The sequence below is a fragment of the Caloenas nicobarica genome, chromosome 7 (assembly GCF_036013445.1).
Source record: "Caloenas nicobarica isolate bCalNic1 chromosome 7, bCalNic1.hap1, whole genome shotgun sequence".
Taxonomy (NCBI): Eukaryota; Metazoa; Chordata; class Aves; order Columbiformes; family Columbidae; genus Caloenas; species Caloenas nicobarica.
Genome location: NC_088251.1, coordinates 5,904,965 through 5,925,349, shown reverse-complemented (window position 1 = coordinate 5,925,349; position 20,385 = coordinate 5,904,965).

Sequence of the window (20,385 nt, the reverse complement as noted above, 5' to 3'; positions counted from 1 at the left end):
GTTACTTCTTTGTTGGTGGACAATTTAACACACAAATACTTCATATTTAGCATGAAACCTCTTTCATGAAAATAACATCCCACTGCCAATCTTTATAAATATTAATTCAGAAAATATACTTTTTGTAGCTCCTGACAGCCCCTGTGGTGGAACTGACAGGTTAGTCGAGAAGAGAGAAGTGCCAAAAAAAAAGGCTGTAAAGTTTACTCTAAGGTGTCAAAAGGCATCAAGATACATATTTAAATATAGATTTCTACTGAGTTGCAGAGCCTAAGCATCAAGTTGAAGACACTCTGATAGATGAAGATGGAACCATCAGCAGTATATTCAGATCTTGAAATTCACACTGTAGGTGGGAATCCTTCCAAAAGGGCTATGACAAAAAAAAAGGCTTTCAAGAATTTAGATTACTGTTCAAATCTGCATTCTTGAGATGTCTTGACTACCAACCATGGAACAGGAAAATCTCACCTGAAGTTCTCATGAGAGTTCTCACTTTTATAATAGAGAAAATTAAACTCCTCCGTTAACTCTGATTTATAAATTTCCTTCAAATAAAAAATGTTTATGTTTCCATTGTTGATGGAAACATAACTACTCTCTGCTGTTTTCAGTTTACCAAACTTCAGAAACACTTGTCATAACTGGATCCAGCCTCTCTTATGTGCCAGTCTGAAGTACCTGAGAAATTCTGCACCCAAGAGGAAAAACACCTTGCGCCATCTCAGCCCTTTCTGTAACTGCACTTCTGTTTTGAGGAGAGACAGTAACGGGTTCTATGAGATGTTAAGCATGGAATAATTTCATGGTCTGTTTTTCACCTCCTAGGCAACTGCAGTTATGCTACAAAAAGTAGGGCACATTCTTGAAAATAGAGATTATAATGTCATTTGAAGGTTAAAGTCTGAAACAAATGTATATTCATGTGACAACTTCCCTGCTCTGCCACACCGCCACATATGGTTCTAAAAATGTGTTTCTATATCTGCTGATGCAATACCTTCATAATTTAGTCCCTTACCAAAATTTATTTTGTGGGATCCTGGCTGAAAGTTTAAATCCCGAGTCACGGTAGTTTTCCTGAGAGAATGTTTCTCTAAGAAGAGTCAAAAAGACTGCATCAGGAAGCTGTCACATAGTCATGTGTCTAGAGCTGTATATGACAAAGCAAAAAGCCTTAATGTCACTATTAACAAATGTATTATCACTCAGCCTTATCACCTCCTGACATCCTGCGACTCCAACTCCTTTTCATCTTCTCACTATCCTCAGGTACCTATCGCTACAATAGCAGTTGCTGCACACAAAAAGAATTTAGGTCAAGTGCCATGGTTCCCTGACTAACCTTCCACTTCTTTTTACCTTTAAAATGTAAATTATCCAAATGTGATGTTTTTCAAACCTCCTCTGTCTAGAACTTTAGGGGTGTTCAAAATGCATCTCTAGTCCACCTGGAAAAATATCGATTCCTCCTACAACAGATTCCTTGGAGATAACAAGTATCAAAAAAGAGTGAGTTAACACTTGGATCTGTGAAAATAATATTTAGTTGATTGTAATGTAGATTACACAAGTATAATTTCAAATGCAAAGAGCAATGAGTTCTATTACAAACGATGTTTGAAAAATAATGAGACTTTGCCTCAACATATATTATTCGTTCTGTAGATATTAGTATTTGTCTTCAATAATTCATGACCTGCACTGGTTTTTGTGGCATCCCAACGTTTTCTGATAGTCTCGCTCCCTGGCAAGGGAGGGATGAACAGAACAGAACCTCACATGTGGAGGATTACTGTTTTTTGTAATGTTGCAGACCTGAGCTGCTACTAGGGAAGCCAATACGTAGTTCAGGATGGAAACATTTGGAGCCTTTAGACAGTTCAGTATATAATTCTGGTAATAGTATAGAGTTTTTCAATACCAGTTTCTGTAAAGATTTACCAGACCTATGAGCTTATAGTCAGTTATGAGTGTGCTACAACTATTTTTCTTCAGAGCTAGATCCTTAATTGCGTATTACACAATACATGCTTGTGTTTTGGAAGTGAAGGTGTTTTTCACTATGTGAACGTGGTTTGTTGGGGTGCAGCGAGGGCCTTGGCACGTCCTGGAGCTGGGCCTGGGCCTCCCCCGGAGTGCAGGGGAAGCGCTCAGGGCCCTCTCATATTTCACCAAGCATTTTTCTCTTTTAATTAAAAGTCGAATACTGAGCATTAGGCTTCAGGAATCAATATTCCAGTATCAAATAACTTTCCATTGTCTTGCCCTTGTCTGTGTCCCTCTCTACCCCTGCACTGCACCGTGCAGGATCTATAGGCCCTCCTTGTAACTAAGGATGTTTGTGCTGTGAATACAAAAGTATCCAAGCCTCCCTGTTAAAAAATTCATTATTTTTAAACCAGTGGCATCATTTTTGAGTAGCTGTGGGACAGGGTTGTGAATTTTAGCATTATTTTGTGAAAGATGGATACGGTTCATTCTACCCATTCATCTCTTTGAACGTTGCTACTTTGGCTCAATTTACGCATTTACTTCGATGCTCTCAGGACTAAGGGAAAATATCTATTCTACAAAAGCAGAATTGAAGGGAATTAGGTAACTTGTAGGCATTGCCAGGCTGAAATGAAGGGCTTTTCAAGGACTGTCAACATATGAATAGGATTACCTTGGATGCACTGGTGACCAGACATATTTTAAGCCTTTGGCAGACAAGAATGGAACCTCCAAAACCAGCATGACTGTCACTCAGAATGAAAGAATTAATAATTTAGGAAACTAGGGAAACATTTTGAACATTACAGAGATGGAGCTGAAATTTTTGGAGAAGTGGACAAGGAGATAGGCAGTGTCAAAAGCAGAGACATACCTTTTTTTCCCCCTTTTAAAAATAGTAACGACATCTTAAGAAACCACTTATTGACACAGATCTGAGAGGTCTTGGTAAGGAGTTAAGTTATGAATATATGCAAGAGGCTTTAGTCTAAAAACACTAACAGCCCTGAGCCAAGATGCACAGAGTAAGTATTGAAAATGCGTTTACTATAATTTGTAGCTTCTAATATGGCAAGGAAGAGGCTTTTCCTAGGTTTACTCTTGCAGCCACACTAGGTCTAAAGCAGCAGAGTAACATGGCTTGTTCATGCTCCTCTTCGTAGCAGTGGCTGATGTTTTACATCACACTGATCATCAAGCATAAGGTACCAGAGTCGGATCTCATAAAAATAAGGATGTATTTTTCCTGTGTGGGACAAATCCAGACAATTTAAAAGCCCCACATGTTGCTTGCACCTGCCATATGTAGTTTCATGATGGAGCAGAAGATGCCGTTTATAACTGGCATTAGAACTCACTAGAGCAGCATTCTTCTTTCAGGGATTTGGACCCTGAATCCCAGGGCTTTTGTTAAACCTCTCTAGAGATTCCCTCTCGTCTCCTGAGCCACTTCTGACCTGTCACTTTAACCTCTCTGTAGTCAAGTGTGATTTTCCCTTTTGCAAAAGAGGTGATCTCGGTAGTTGCTGTGTATTTCATTTTCACACAGGTCTCTGACCATCATAGAACAAAGACTACTGGGATTTTTTTTTTTTTTTAAGTACTAGATGATAAAAAAATTTAGCTGTTCTGTTGCAGCCCAATCCCAAATTATGTGTGTTGTCTCTTTGAGATCTCACATCCTTCAGAAGTCTCCTGACCAGTTTGGGCCAGGATGCTGTCAATAGCACATCACAAAAGTTGACAAGAGGTGAGATGCTGAGATCTGGTCCTTAGGTTTTCATGCCAAGGATTTCTGTTGTGTTTTCTTCCTAGGTCACTTTCAGTTTTGGCCCATGTAATCAGTTGCACACAGCACATTTGCTTCTCTTCTGGATTTGAGAACTGATGATTTGCAGCTGGCCTGACAGTAATGTGCTGTAGGATCTTCCAGGTTGGTTCCCCTTAATTCAGTGGATTCTTGCCAGTGAGTACTACAAATTCCCCGTACCATATGGAAGTTCATCTCAGCCACAGATAGTTCTTTCGCTATGCCTGGGCATCCTTTGTTTTTCTTAGATTATATAGGTCCTACTCATCTGTTGTTACTAAATTCTAAGTAAACAAGATATGCATTGCTCAACAGGGGAGTCGTAAGTGTTTACTGGTTTCAGTATTGCAGTTGGTGTCTGAAGTCGCATCCTCATTAGTGTATGAGCACCAGGAGTGTGGTCTTTGAGAGAATCTCTTAAGACATGTAAGTTACCGGGGAGAGAACCCAGATTTTTGGGATTTATGGGAGAGAATGAAGACCCCAGGTTTTTAATCATAAGTTAAAATAACACTGAATGTCATTGCTGCCTTTGTCCTAACGATAGCAATACAAAAGGAAAGCTTTTGAGAGTAGATATTAGAGTGTTCACTGTAACAGCCTGTATGACAAAAGGTATTTAGTACAGATATGTTGCAGGAAATGTATTTAAAATTATGCAGTAAATAACAGTAAATGAAATAATAGATAGTTTTCCCATATGGCATGGCAAGTTTTGATTCATTCAACAATCTGAGCTATTACTTTCATAATAAGTATATATGCAAAGTAATGTATATGATATATTCTATAATATCAAGTATGTCATTTAATATGTATGCAATTCTTTTAAGAATTACAAGTAATACAAGGCTAAGAACTCCAGAGACTACAGTGCATTGGTTAGGAACTGGTAGCTACATCTTAATTTAGACTATGATGGCTTTGTGTGCCTTTGAAATTGATATTCTCTTCAAAGAAAAAAAAAGTGCTTTAATTTTTTTTTTAAAATCTATTTCAGCTTGGAGCTGTTTTGAAAAGAACTCATTTTGAGTAAAGAGAGTGTTGTAAATTTTAAAATGTTAATATAAATACTGCATGTTGTCAGCGTAAAACGGGTGCCTCCTGTGCACAGGACTCTGTTTTAGTTTATGTCTGATCTCTTGAACATCAAAAGTTTCAGACTGTTATGGAAGGGGCTTTATAAAAGATGGTTGGATGACTATTAAAAATTGCAAAGTGTAATGGCGATGTACAATTACATCTCAGGAGCTGAACTTAAGTCTTTTTTTTTTCTCTCACTCTCATTTTTATCTACATGTATCATTATCATTTATACAGAGCTACAATTTTTTGAAGAAATACCTGATTTTTAATGCCTCTGTTTTTTTTCCCTTTCTTTATTAAGGCACTTAATATTTCAGAGAGTGAATCAGACACTTTAAACACCCAGACTCATGCTTTTTCTGAGCCTTATTTTCTGTCTCTAGGTACCAAATAAGTTGCTCTAATAGTTTTACCGGCAAGAAGGAAAACTCACAAATCTTTAGCCTGACTTTTCTATTCTCTTGACAACAGTTTAGCATTGATCTGATTCTGCAGAGAGCTTGAAAGACATGAAAAGATTAAAAGAAGCTGTGGCTCTGTGCCACAATTAAGAAACATGGATTTCTCTCTTGCAGAAACTTGTGCTGTGGACTCTTTTCCATCATGTGTCTGATGCAAAGACAGATGCCCGTCTTGTGACCTACTGCTGGAGGACAGTTGAGGACTCAGATCCCCCACTGATACCTTCAGAGCTGGAAACCAGAGAGCTCTCGCTTTCATTCAAAAACCTTGCTCTGTGTGACTTTTTGAAAGTGCTTTGGATATAAATTGAAATGGGGCTAATTTGGATTACTTTTACTACAGTGCCTACCTAGACAGCAGGTAGCACAGTCTCAGTTTCTCAAAGACTAAGTGCTCCAGCACAGCACTTTCCCCTTGAATTATCCCCGGTAAACCAAAGTTACAAAATTTTCTTTCTGCCAGGTCTATGAAGCTCACACAGTTGTAGAAAACTATTGGGCCCTCATTTCACTGAAGGGAAAATCATGATCTAATATCCAGCATTCACGACTTACAAATGCTTGCAGATGAAAAAATGCACCTTTTGTACCTATAAAATGATTGTGTTTGCTTTACGATATTTGCTAAACCTTTCCACTACTAGCTTTTCCCAGTTTACAGTAAACTGAGATTATGGTGGTTTTTATCACTTAGTCATGTAATTTTAAATTTAAACCTGGTAAATATAAACCCTAATGCCCTTCTCAAAAAGTCACTAATCAGATTATCATAATCATTAAATTATGCTGTTGTTGTGTCATAAAAACACAACAATAAATAAGTAGGAACATTTTCAGTACTTGAGAGTCTACTGAAAATTCACTGATATGCCAATGAATAGTTTGTCAAACTGCAGATAGTATCTTCTCATTAAAAATAAATATCTATAGATTACATCACAACAAATATACTATGAAATATTAACTCTAGGGTATATCTAGATGCTTCCTGTAAAAGCAAGGAAACAACAAACCCAAACAATGTTTTCTGGGTGAGGATCTCAAGGACCTAGTCCTGAAAGAAGTGACGAGAATTTTCAGCCCAAATCGATGGGCTGAAAATAGCATTGAAACAAATCACACAGCAATTCCCTTGTTCAAAAGTGGCCGCCTCCACTACACTGCTAAACCCTTTGTTTCCTACTGTAAATCTAAAGAAATTCTCTGTTCACTGCCTCTAGCAGGAATTAGAGACATAGCCTTTCAACTGCTCTTTACTGTTGCAGAAAATTACAAAGGAGGACAAGCCATAGTCGCTTCAGAAATAATGAGAAATCAAGGTTATATTTGGATTATATTGATGTGAGAATGCTTTGATATTTTCGAACCCCTATAAATCTAAACTTCTCTCAACTTCAGTTCTTTGGCATGAAAAGGATCGCTCCTATTAACTGTGTTAATACCAGTGTTAAAACATCAGCTAGGAGTTTATCCCCTTTCTCCATCAAGGCCTATACTGTGGTCTAGTAAGTGTGTTTTGATTTTCTGGGGCTGGGAAAAGGTGTAACTGTTTGAAGGAGAAAAAGAAACCAAAAATATGGGGAAGAAGAAAAGGGAAGAATCAGAAGAGATGTGGAAAAAGAGAATCCAAAAAATCACAAAGAACTGAAAGAAAGGGTAACTGAACTTATCATTTGACTCCAAAGATTCATTCAGTTATTCAACTTATTCCACCTGAGTGTCAGAAACTAAGATAGAGTGCCAATATCCAAAAAAACTATGTGCAAATTTCAGGAAGGTTGGCAAAAATGAGGATCCACAGTTTTGGAACCACCTAAACAAATAATGTGCATTTTTCATTATTACTAAAGTTACCTTTTATGTTGGTATATATAAGTAATGAATATGTAATATCCACTGTTTAGAAACTACTCAGTATTTTTTACTAGCAGAAAACAAGAAAAGATTATATGAGTACTAATCGTCAAGTAGTGAGAAAATTGCAAGATTGGAAGATAAAATGAGAAGATTGAGGATCCTGAGAAAGGGAAATTCTTTTAAGAATTTTAATAATTAGAAAGCAGTCTGATGTGTTCATTTATTCTTTCTTTGCCATATGCAACACAAATTTAGCACAGCTGATTACTTACCACATTAAAACATTATCATAAACAACACTGGGGACCAAAGAGTAGAAGTTGTCTAAATAGGCACTTGAAGACACTGTTTTTTCTTATCTTTCTATAAAAGTAGCAAATCTCTTTCATTCTTAGTCCTCTCTTAAATAAAGAAAATCAGTAGGAAAAGGAAAATATATCTCTCAGCATAATCAGTGAAGTCAACCTAATGGAAGAAAAAAAGAGCTTTATTGCTTACACAGGAATTTTCCAGTGTGCTTGATTCAATGAATTTCTAAAGAATATTTTAAAGCATTTTAACCAATGTATATATCTGCAACTTTACAATGCCAGCCCAGTGAAAAACCTCTAACTTAACTTGAGTAAGTACCTTTGCTTTCTTGTACCCAATTTCTGATGAAGTTGAGTTAAATATTCCCTCTAGAACAGATTAAGAGCACAGAACATGTCAAGCCTTCCCCTAAAAGCCTTGGAAACTTTAACAGAAAGCCTGTTATATTTGCGGGCTGCATCGCTAACAAAGATGCTCTGTTCTTTTTTGTTCACAAAGACTAAACATTCAGAGAAATATTAGGTTCTTTCCTAAAAACCAGCAATAAGTAGCTAACATTAGTACTCCTGTGGTACCACACTGATTATGATAAATACACAGAACTAATTTCAATGAATACAGAATTCTGTAGGAATCCTACAATTTCAATTAGTTTGAATCGATACCTTTTTCAAAACCATGTGATTTGTGGTTGAATCCACAACAGGATTCTTTTGTGGGTCCTTGCACAGCAGAAAGATCCTTTTGCCCGAAGTGGTTCTACAGTTGAATATTTGCACACAGCAGTATTGGTATAGCATAGTGTTAACTAGCTTGCTTTCTACCATCAAACAGTATAAAAGCCTATTCTTTAAAACTAGTTGATTAAAATCGGTCTGTAACCATAGAAAGTAAAATATGTATGAACTGATTTTTCTTTAGTTTGCTCCATTATCACGATTTACAAATCAATACATAAGTTCAAAATATGTTTAAAAAGCCAAATAAATATTTAACATTTGCCTTTGGCTTTCCCAGGGAAAATTGCCCAGCAACCAAATTGCTTATTTCTACTTCTAAGAGGAGACACAGTTGCTTCATGAAATGAAACCTAAATATTGATTACGTATGGCAAGCATCCACATTGCTATCACCTGGGATGACACCCAGCTCAGTGCAGCTAATTTAAATCAGCTGTCTATCATTTTACCTCATCATTATCAACAACTGTTATCATTTTCCAGTTACATATGGCAACCAATCTCTGGCTTACCTAGGAAGTGCGTTTAGATTTGCCAGCTCATGGAGCTGCTGATGTTTGGAACTATAGGATTACCATGTAAATAATGTATACTTTCCCTGCTGGGTAGCATTAATGGCTGCTGATCAAACTGGCTCAGAACACAGGCTGCTTTATGTTGCAAGCTGGTTTTCAGCCACTGTGTTTAATTAATTAGTAGTCTCCACTTTGAGGAACTACAGCAAGATGTGCAAATTTAGCAGTAACACGCACATTCACACCCAGTTGGCTCCTTAGCCTGCTCATGTTGCAGAGCTGTTAATTTTTTAAATACAGATAATATAGAAGGCAAAGAAAATGAAAGAAAGTACTGAGGCAGTCGCAGTATGGCTCAGGTAGAAATAAGCACCAAGATCTCTCAGGCTTTCCCAGTCTACCTTGCAGAAGATAATGAAACTATGAATACATTTTCTAGGCATCTAAAAGGTAATGCTCTTGACGCTTGCTCTGTCCTTCCTCTTGTTGACTACTGGTAAAATACCTCCTTTAGTACATATTGGAAATGATAAAAATTAAGCTGCCAATCTTCATTCGACAGAAATCGCTATGCTAGGTGGGCCTGACAGCAATGACTTCTGTATTTAAACACCACATAAATTATGACTAAGTAAGTGCTATGAAGCATGAATTCCAGGGTTCAAGCTGAGGAACAAAGTTTTGCCACCTCAGTCACAAGTAGCATAAAGTGTTCAAATCTAATTTCAGTTTGATTCAGTGGCATTCATGGAAACTGGTGCTAAATCAGGATGTTTCTGCTCTCCTCTGACCTGCGTTATGTGTCTGACAAAACACCAGTGATGTATCCTGGTTAGCCATGGAATTAAGAGTGCTGCTTCTGCTTCTGCAGTTATTGACTGGACAGTTCAGCATTCAATGAGGTAAGACATTGATGAGAGGATAAAGTAAATTGCTCCTTTTGCAGCAACGTGGGTGAATGCACCTAGTCTCACAACATCACAGAATTTAAAAAGGAATGAAGCTCCTGGTGTTTCCTAATCCCAGGTTTAGAAATCAGTTTTCCAGTAGCTCACAGCTGCAACTTAGAAACCGGTCTCATTCTCATCTAGCAGAAAATCGCGTTTCTCCGCCTGCATATCACTGAGATGATTGGTGGCTGAGGAAGACCACAGAACGGCAATAAAACATGATTTCTGCTGGGAAACCCCTGACGCATTGTTTTTGAAGCTCTCGGCAGCGCAGCGAGCAGAGACACCAGAACATGGTGTTCTCCCAGCACTGGGCATGCAGATCCCTGTGCACTCCAGTGTGCCGATGCAGTGCCTGGTTCCTAAGGCTGTGCAACAAATGGCATACTTAAAGGGCAATGCAGGCTGAAGCTGTATTAATACACTGTCTCATCACATTTTGCTGTTCCCAGGGCTATTTCCAATAGCATTAGGTTAGAACAAAATACTGCTCTGAGTTTCTTTAATATTTGGACTTATTTATTACACAAAATCCAGATGAAATGGCTAGTAGTTTGAAAAAATCCAAATGAAACCTGAACAAATGGTCTTTTATTGTTACTGATTACTGAACCATCAGGCCATATTCAAACTTTGGAGTGATTGTATTGTAACTTCTGTCCAATCCAAGTGGCCATTTTATTATGTTTTGCACTACTCATGTTGTGCTTGTTCTTCCATTTACCTCTTATATTTTATTGTCCTGCTTCATTATGTTCCCTTTTGGGTCAAGTGTCATTTGAAATGACTGCGGCAAGTGTAGCCAAGTTTCTACTATGTTTACAAGCAAAACCCCCCACAAAACAATAGAAAAAAGTGATTACACATCCATTCCATGGAAAGCAATAATACCATTCTTGGCATTAAGTGTTACTTAAAGATAGCAGATGTCTGCTTTAAGTCACAGTCTCCTGTTAAATGCTGCACAAGAATACTAAATGTTCTAAATGTGAAAGACTTGAATTTATCACAAGTTTACTATGGGAACATTAATACTTTCACAACTGTAACCCCACAACAATATACACAGTATATTGAGTATTAAAGCTACACTGCTGCAAATGTCTATTGGCTCATAAGTAATAGGTATCAGTTTCATGTGTACATTAATTTAATTACTTAGGCTTATCAAATTTCACCAAGATGCTGATTAGTAGGTGCAATAGTGCACCGGCTGAAAATTTGTCCCTGCCCTTTGTGGTGAAGCAGTTATAAATGACATATTTAGAAACATGTAAGCCAGGGTTCAGTAGACAAATTCCAGCGAAAGCAGCTGCAGTGGAGTCCGCAGGGCCGGCTGCCCTGGCAGAGTGGGCTGCTCGGGGTGCGGGGGGCATGGGCCAGGTTTGCCCCTACCCCCCTGCAGGCAATAATTCATGTATTGCAGTGTAGTTCTGGGCCACGAGATGGCTCCAAGCACATACATTCAAGGCTAATAAATTTTCAGACCCTATACTTGACACAATTTCATGAAATGGCAACTACTGAGATACACTGTTGCATTAATGTTTAGAAAAACTGTTTAATTAGGCACAATCGTGAGCCAATTGTAGGCACTTGTATAGTGACTAAACAGAAATGTTAACAATTTGCTTTTATAAATGTTTAAATAGGATATCTAGAGCAATTAAGATGTGCAGGGTTACATCATGCTGATGGAGGTTTCTAATACCTGTGAGCTTTGTCCTCTGAGGTTTCTTTTGTCTTGTCAATAGACACTTAGGAAAGAAATCATCAGCAGTATATGTGGAATAGCAGAAAAGTCCACTGATTATAGGAACTTCCCAGTGGCCATATGCATCTGTGTAGACATGTACAGAATAAGTAAAATGTTCTCGGTCTTGACTCTGGTTTCCTTACCAAAGCCCTCCATGACTTTGGGATTACTTTGGTGGTAAATCTTCAGCCAAGGGCTGTGCATTGCCTCCAGGTGTGCAGTGTAGATCAAACTCTCCAAAGACCAGCAGTGCTACTTAGGTTTCTCTAATGGCCAGAATACTTCTTCCTCTAGTCAATCTTTGTGATGTTGTTGAAGGTCAGAACTAGAATAAAGTCTACCTCTTCATTGACATATACTGATTTCTGAACCCCTGGCACCCTAAGACATTTGTCTTATACTTGGTAAAGATTGCTAAGTCCTAGAAACAGGTTTTGTTGATGCAAATTAAGTTTTTACATCTCATCCAAAATTAACTTTTCAAAATTAACAAGGTAAGCTGTAATAGACTAATAACATGTAATAGACAAAATCTCCCAAATTAAACTATTTAAACCATTTTGTGCTGGCAGCGTTCCACTACTCCAAGATGTCCAACCAATTCAGAAAGCTAAAATTCTTGACTGACATAAATGGGCAAAAGACAGTTTAAAGTTCAAGTTCTTGGCTGCCAGTCCCCTAGAAGAGAGCTCTGCCTGTACTTCAGTCCTGATTGCTCCAAACCTCAATCAGCACAAAGCAGTAACATCAGGGTAACTTGGTGAGTGGAATCCGGACGTGTGGTGTGCAGAAGAGGAACAGAAATAGCTTTTCCCCATAGTGACCTGGACTTAATTAGTCAAGTAGACATGAGGAAGATTAAAAGAAGCAGTAAAAGGCAAAAGAAAAATATACTGACAGAAATAAAGACAGTATAAGAGTTAAATAGCCTTTAATTCATGTCTTTGAAAGAATAAGTAGATTTTTTTTTAATGGATTGTAACTGCTGTAGAATAAAAAGCTATTAAACTGTCACGCCAGGCTTGATCTTAGTGATCGTTTGGCCAACAGTTTTTGCTTAATCACGTGGTTGTTGTTTTACAGACTTTGGCAATGGGAAACTAGAATTCTTGTTCATGTGGACATGTCTTAGTGTATGACTTGGATGGATTTGAACCCACATCAGTTTTATGTCCTGTGACAAATCTGGAGGTAAAAAACTCCAAAGTGAAAGTTGGTTGCCAAGCTGTACCTGATTTTGCAGCAGGACGATGAACACTTGACAAAAATTGTCAAGCTTTAGTCAACATCACCTGGATCATTCTTAAAACACACAAAATTATTTCACGTATATGTGCTGCGGTGAGACCCTTGCCTGGTTTCAGAGCTCATTCCAAACTCCTTACATGGGTTTACAAAGAATCAATACTCTGTCTCCTTCGTCCTACAAAAAACCGTTAGCACTAAAGTTGAGCTATGTAGTAAATCCTACCTAGTACTTGTGTAAGATATTATTGTTATATACTGCAGGCATAATTCTTACTTTCTGAAAGGCTCTTCCCGAAAGTTCACTTACTGCTGACTTCAGCAGTAGTGGGGTCATCGTGAAGAAACATAAACCAAAGTTCTCTCCTCTCAGATACTCCACTTTTTATATAAAGTAATAATAACCAGTGATTTAATGGCTTCAACAGTGAGGCATTTAATCAGTAAAAAGCCTCAGTAAAGTTACAAAGGGTAAGAGAGAGGGTGTTTGGTCCCTAGACAGCATGCTTGTTTTGGGTATTTGACACAAATTTCTCTGTGCGGTATCTTAACGTTCTAGGTTTGGCTTTCTTGTGTGGGCCATCTTTTAGACCTCAAGGAATCCTAATTTCATTAGCAATAATAGTAATTATTGATAATAACTGTAATTTGGTAATAATACAAAATAACGGCCATTTTTCACTGTTAAGTAACATGGTTCTGAAGCATTTGTGTAGAACTGACCCACTCAATGTAGTACAAACCTGTCACATAATCTTTCTCTGGGCAACCAGCTAAAGCGTTCTGTAGATGTGCTTTTTACCCTAGAAATTAATAACAGAAAATATAGGCTAGTTGTTTCTGGAATGAGCTCTAGTAATTAAGAAATGACTTACGCAGATTTAAGAGTTTTCCATGAGGTACTCATACATATACCTGGAGATTTTCTCAGAAATAAATTATGCACTTATACGTCTTCCAAATTTCTTGTTCTCTTCATTCCCCATCATTTTGGTTTAGGCTAAGTAATCTAAAAAAGTGAATAACAGACAGAAAAGGGCTACACAACTACAACATCTTGGAAAAAGTTCAGGGAAGAAAAAGAAAAAAACACTGGCATTTGTTCACTGACTTATGTGAACTGGTCGCACCAGTTCAACTTAATGGAAGAGTTTCACGTGGTTAATTATGTCACCTGGAATCAATTAGATGAACTTGGGCAGACACACTTTGGGGATCTAAATGGCTCTTCTATTTGAAATTTATTTTAATTTCTGACATTATAATTTAATTTATGCAATTCTGTAAAAAATACACCAAAGTATTTGCATTTATATTCATAGATGAGACACTAATTCAAAGCATTAAAAGAACGACAGAAAAATGTACTTTACCGAAGAAAGTTTCAAAACAGAGTGAACATAATCACTACATTAAGTGATTCAAGAATGAACAAATGTGAAGTCCTAGTAGTAAACAACCTTTGTTTTCTATTAATGATAAGAATGAGCTATTTTCTGAAATTTGGTTTTAAGTGGAACTTCTTGAGAAAGCGCAATTAAAGGAAATTTTCAGGATAATTTTGCTATGTTTCATTTTGGAGATACGAGAGTTTTTAACACCCTGAACCAATGGAAAAATTCCTGTCAGTTTCAGTGGGGCTTAAATATGACTTTCAATCTTATACATTTTTGCAGGGATATGAAAAACAGAGGTTGTTTAAAAGTATTAGTCTGACTTTCGTGTAATGTTTTTAAGAATTGTTTACAAGGAAGAAGAGCCATTGTCAGCCCATGAAATTCCATGGACTTAAGAGCTTCCACAACCACAAGACCTAAAAATGGGCCAGACAACATTATTTCTAGTGAGTTTTTTTTGTCCTTAAGATCCCAGAAGAGTCACAAGCCCTTAGGAGACAGAAAAAACAGCTGCTGCAGTTTCAGTTGTTACTACCGCTTGGGTTTTCGTCACATCCCTTTTGCTGCAAGTTTGTTATTTTCCACAGCTTTTTGATGGAAGTATCAGTCTTTTTTAAACTCGGTTTACTGTGAGCTGCAAGATTTTGCCCCAAGGCAGGTGATAAGCACTCGCATTTCTTGCTGCATTGGCAAAGAGCTGTGACCTCTGGAAAAACAGTATCAGCTATGCAGGTGTTTCTGCCCGTGAACATCTCTCCGTGGACTAAAAGCAGGCTGCAGGTGGCTCAGCCTTTCCTCCAAGTACTGAGGAGAAGATTCAAGTAGTTTTCTCCTTTTGGCTCCTCAACTGGAGTCTGTACAAATAGAGAGTAATCCTTGTGTGAAAAAAACCACTGAGAACCCTGGCCAGCCACCTAAAGGGTTTGATAGCTACCTCCATCGGAGTGAGATCAGTTCTCTCTCCTTTGTGGTCACACCTAAGAAAATAAATAGCATTGGGAGCATCTGCTGTGCCTGTTGTAGGGATGGGATGAATAGGAAATTGGGTTGTTCCCAGGGTCATTGTGGTTTACTCTGAGCATCGGCTGCAGTGCAATGACTCTGCACGGCTCCTACTGCATGGTTGTAGCTTAATGGCACAATGTAGCCTTAAATCTGTTCCTTGCCAATTATCCCAATAATTCATATTTGGTTTAAAATTCAAACTAGGTTTTGTTTAGCAGCCAGCTGCAAGCTGGGTCTAGCTTTCAAAAAAATCAATCTGAAGTATTTATGCTTCATAAATCATCATCAGCTAATACATAATGGAGAATCAGAACACTGCAAGCAGATAGCTGCAGCAGGATGAATTTTGTTTGGTTTCTAATTTATAACTAGTATTGTTTATTAGCTCTGCTGATAACAGTTGAATGATTCCAGTCTGTGAGGAATATCACCTCTTCTGTAGCAGGATAGTAGCAAAGGTACTGTCGCAAAGTCAAAGGGACTGAAGGATCCACAGACTAAGACAACACAATTGAACAGGTATATGCAACTCTGAGACAAAAATGGAAAGAGGAAAAGATGCGTGACTGTTTCCCCTTTTAACAGTATATACATCTAGATGCTCAAGTAGGGCAAACACATCTTACCCACTTCTGTCACCTGCCTCCTTTACAGCTTGTGTGGAACCCATTGCTGCAGTACAGACCACCAGCATTATCTGATAGACCCTGCAGCTCCTCGTTTCAGGACTGGCTTGGTTCACACAAATTATGAGGCTATTTCTGTAAGGAAGGACTATTCGTGAAAACAAAGATTTGTTCTTGTGCACACCTAGAAACAACATACATACGTGATCAGTCACTAAGGGCATAAACTAGAGGAAGTACAAATATTTGACAATAAAAGACAAGGTAATTGAGTGGGAAAGGGGACGTGTACTTTACCATCACCAGCAGCTTAATATGGAGATGTCACAACTTAGTTTTGTTTCCTGAAACAGACTCACATGTTTTAAAATCCAGACTATAAATAGTTGACCAAGCTCTATTAGTGAATTAGTGAAATAAGGCATAGAAGGGAGAAAGATGTCCTTTAAGTAATGCAAACATTTAAAGTGCTCTCCAATGCCATTTTCTGGGCTTCGGTCACCCTCCTTGCAACAAATCTAGTGCTGGTGTAGTTAATCTGAGGATGAGGTTAGTACGGAAGCTTATGCCTCTGTTCTTCCACAAACGTGATCCACTTTTACTACATGGTAGTTAAGTCAGAGTTCAAAGCTTCCATTTGATGCATAGTGGATATATTAAGCAACTGGTTTAATAAACCCCCTCTAGCATTAATTCTCTAGCAATAATTATGTAGTAAAGTGATTTGGATCCCTACTGCAATAGTGATGGTTGTTTTGTAACTATGTACAGTATTAATAGCTACGAACACTTTCCTGAAGGACATGCCTTCAAAGGCCACAAGAAAGCAGATAACTAAACGCATTTAAATGTGAATTAGTTTGCTGCACTTCATGGCTGAAGGCTGGACTTCTCTTGCAATAAAGATGTTCAGCATTCAATCCCTCCATGCAGAGAGGAAGTTAAATGAACTCTGTGCAAAACTAGGCTAAGGCAATACAAGGATTAGGGTGGCTCAGAGCTTGTGATTGGCAGGAATGGAGGACAGATTGGAGGAATCACAGGAGGAAACCAAGGCCATGATTGTTTTGCTGCCTTTCTGACACCCCAGCAATCTGCAGTCCCACATAACCACCTCCTCTGCCTGTTTGTTGAGCTGGACCCACCTCTAGGAATGAACAGACACCGAACTAAACACACATTTAGGTTGTAACACCACATGCCGGGCAGAATCTGACCAAGTGAAGCAGAAGTGATATGCTGGGTTATTTGCATTAGCAATAAGTAGGGTTAAATACGACATGAATGCCTAAATGAGTGCAAAGCCTGTCATATACATACTGCAGAAAGTATTCAAACACTGTTAATCCTTTATGCAAAGAGAAAGTAAATGTGCCAAGCTCAGGGTCAGCATGGGTGGTCTGGGATGTAATTGCCCCTTGCACAAACTACCAGCAATCTGTCTTTGAACAGTGTCTAGTGGCGCTTCCCCCCTGATCTTTTTTCTCTCCATCGTTTTGGGAGCGCGGTGTTTCACTACGGATCAGAGGCGAACACAGGAACGCCAGCCCAGCTCCTCACCCGAGCTGTACCGAACCCAGGAGGTCCGAAATGCAGCATGTTGCGGGCTGTGCCATGAGCGAGCTCCGGGGAGGCAGCGTCAGCCCTTTGCACTCACGGGCAATGGCTTCATTTCATTCCAGCTAAGGATGGGGGACTGTTGCACTAAATGAGGCAGGAGAAACGCTCTCTCCGTCCCTTCGTGCACCAAAGGGCGCCACGGACCCCTCGCTAGCGCTAGGCAGGGGCAAAAGCCCGGGGGGCCGCCCAGAAGGGCCGCTCCATCCCGGCAGGAGCGGGGGCGGGTGGCGCGGAGCCGCCCCGGGGAACCGGGCGGGACAGCAGCGCCTCGCCAGCGCCGCGGGGGCGGGGAGGGGAGGGGAAACCCCCAGGATCCCCCGGCCCCCGTGCCGGGAGACACCGCGTTAGTCACCGGGTCCCTCCCCCTGGTGCCGGCGCTGGGCTCCGCCGTGCCAGCCTGGTGGCAGCGCCGCTCCTCGCTCCCGCACAGCGCGGCCGCGCCGCCGACGGGACGCGGTGCCTCCGTGAGGGGATGGAGGGGCCCGGGCTGGCCCTGGCGGGGCTCTGCGCCGCGGCCGCCCTCCCTCGGGGCGGCGGGGCGGGCTGCCGGCGGGCGGCGTGAGGCGGCCGAGTCGCCCCGGGTGCCCCCGCCCGGCGCGGGGAATGAGAGGCGGCGCCGCGGGGCTGCCGGAGCCCGCCGGGACCCACCATGCGGGAGCTGGCGATCGAGATCGGCATACGGGTCGTGCTCTTCGGGGTCTTCGTGTGAGTACCCGCCGGGCAGCGGGAGGGCGAGGGGGACGGGGGAGGCAACTCCTCCCGGAACGGCACCAGCGGGTACCTCGGTACCTCCGGGACTGCCTCAACTTTCCTCCTTCGCCCAGGGCCGCTCTTGCGCCTGAGTCCTTCCCGTCCACCCGGGCGCGGTGCCGGATCTCCGGGCCAGGGGAGTGCGGGGTGGGGATGCGGGGTGGGGATGCGGGTGGGGATGCGGGGTTGTCCGCCCCTCGGCGCGGGCTGGCGGCCGTTAACCGCCCCGCAGCCCCAGCGGGAGGGGCGCCCACCGGCGACAAGCCGGACCCCTCTGCGGGGGAACCCCCCAGGCTGCCGCTGGCCCCATCGGGAGCCCCGAGCGAGGGGGAGCTGCCGCCGTTCCGGGGTGCGGGGAGGAATTTTTCCCTGGGGTGAGTGGTTACAGGAGCAGCGGGGAGCCCCCTCTGCCTTGGGATTTGCAGAAGACCTGCGGGATGTTTTTGTCGGAGAAACTACTGTTTGTGAGAGAAGTGTGCAAAACCCTACTAAACAACAACAAAAAAAACCCCTCCTGTTGTTTCCTTGTGGGCGATTATAGCTTATGCTGCGAGGTCTCATCTGCCAAGGCTGTAAATGCACGTCAGGAGGTGGCGGCAGCAGCGGGAGCCCGCAGTGGGTGAGCTCGGGGCAGGGACCCGAGCGGGAGGGCGGCAGCGCTGCTGCTCCCAGCTGAGCAGGAGCCTGGCGCTGAGCGGGAGCGCTGATGGAGCGTGGCCGGGCTGGGGGTGCACATCCACCCACTGGGATGCAGGAAGGAAAGTCACGAAAATCTGATCGCTGAAAGATGTGCAGCCATCGCTGCGGGAGCACTCTTTGCCTTCTTTAGGAGAAAACACATATTTTGCACCGTATACTTTAGGCAGGCTTGGCCCTTTCTTAGGGTTTTACCTGTTTCTTTTTTCTGGTAGTTCGTGTTCTCCATGCGTTTGAACAATCAAAAGTTACGCTCTTCACGGAAGTTTGTGTTTCGGTTGCCTGTTGTTTAAAGATGAGTATTAACAAGCTTTTTGATCTCAAAAGTATCACAGAAACGAGATCACGTTCTGCTACTGTTCACTTGTTTGTCTGCTCAACGATGGATTCTGTTCACAGGTGCAGGCAGGAATAGTTCAGGGCATCTGCTAGCTGGTGATACTAACTTACAGCTGGTGATTCCAGAATGCTTTGATGTGATTCCTTTCTGTACTTCTCATGGTTAATGAATAACTTGCCTAATTTACTGGGATTTGAGTTTTTCCTTCGTGCTCATTTCTCTTGAAGATTGATGCAAATCTTTTGATTTGCAACATGCTTTGTAAGTGTCATCCTCTTCCTTTTAGGATAAACTTTGATACCTTCAAAAACCTGGAAGGTACCTGTGATATCTTTCAGTTCAGTTGCACCTTACTTTGAAAGCAGACCTGTTCCTTTCAATAGAACTCTTTTCTGGAATACATGGAATTACAGGCTGAGCAAAGACAATTGCAGGTGTAATACACTACTTACACCATCCAGTAAGACGTCTCCTCATACAGCTTATTACCATGATATGTAGATCATGCTCCATTATAAGTAGTAATCTCTAGGTTATCCTTGTCTTCTGTGCTCATTTCCTCTCTAAAACATTCTGTCATTTTCACTATTCTCAATGCTGTGGCTCTAAAATCAGCTGAGGAGTGGCTGCAGGTAGAGCCACCGTAGTGCCAAATGGAAAATGACTACACAAGCACTTTCCACTTTTTCACATAGCTCAGCTTCTTTCTTCTTGGAATTCTGGGGAATAATTCTGATATTGTAAGAGGTCACTTGGAACACTCATGGACATCTAAAAGTAGCAAATATGTAGTATTCAGAATTCACATCCAGGTTGGTGTTCAGTTTTCTGAAGAACTGCACTTTGTTTGTAGTGGCTGTGAAAATATAATCTCCAGCTTTTATATTCAGATAATCTTAACACCAAAGTAATAATTTGTTATTGAAATATCATTCGGTATTTCTCTGTCTTTCCAAAGAGGCAGTTACTCATATTCTGGAACTTTTGTGTCATAGAAGTTTAAATACTGTATCTTCTGTGGTTTTGTAAAAAGCCAGGACAATGATTTTTACAGAGTGTTGAGTTCATTGCAATATCTCTTCCAGTATGACCAATTACTGGTGAATTTTGAAGCCCTGGGACTGGGGCAGCAGAGATGTGAGCTCCACTGCAGAAGCTGTTTCTAGGAAGGAAAAGTCTTGTAATGTTCCCACCTCCCTTGGAAAGGAATGTCATTAACATCAA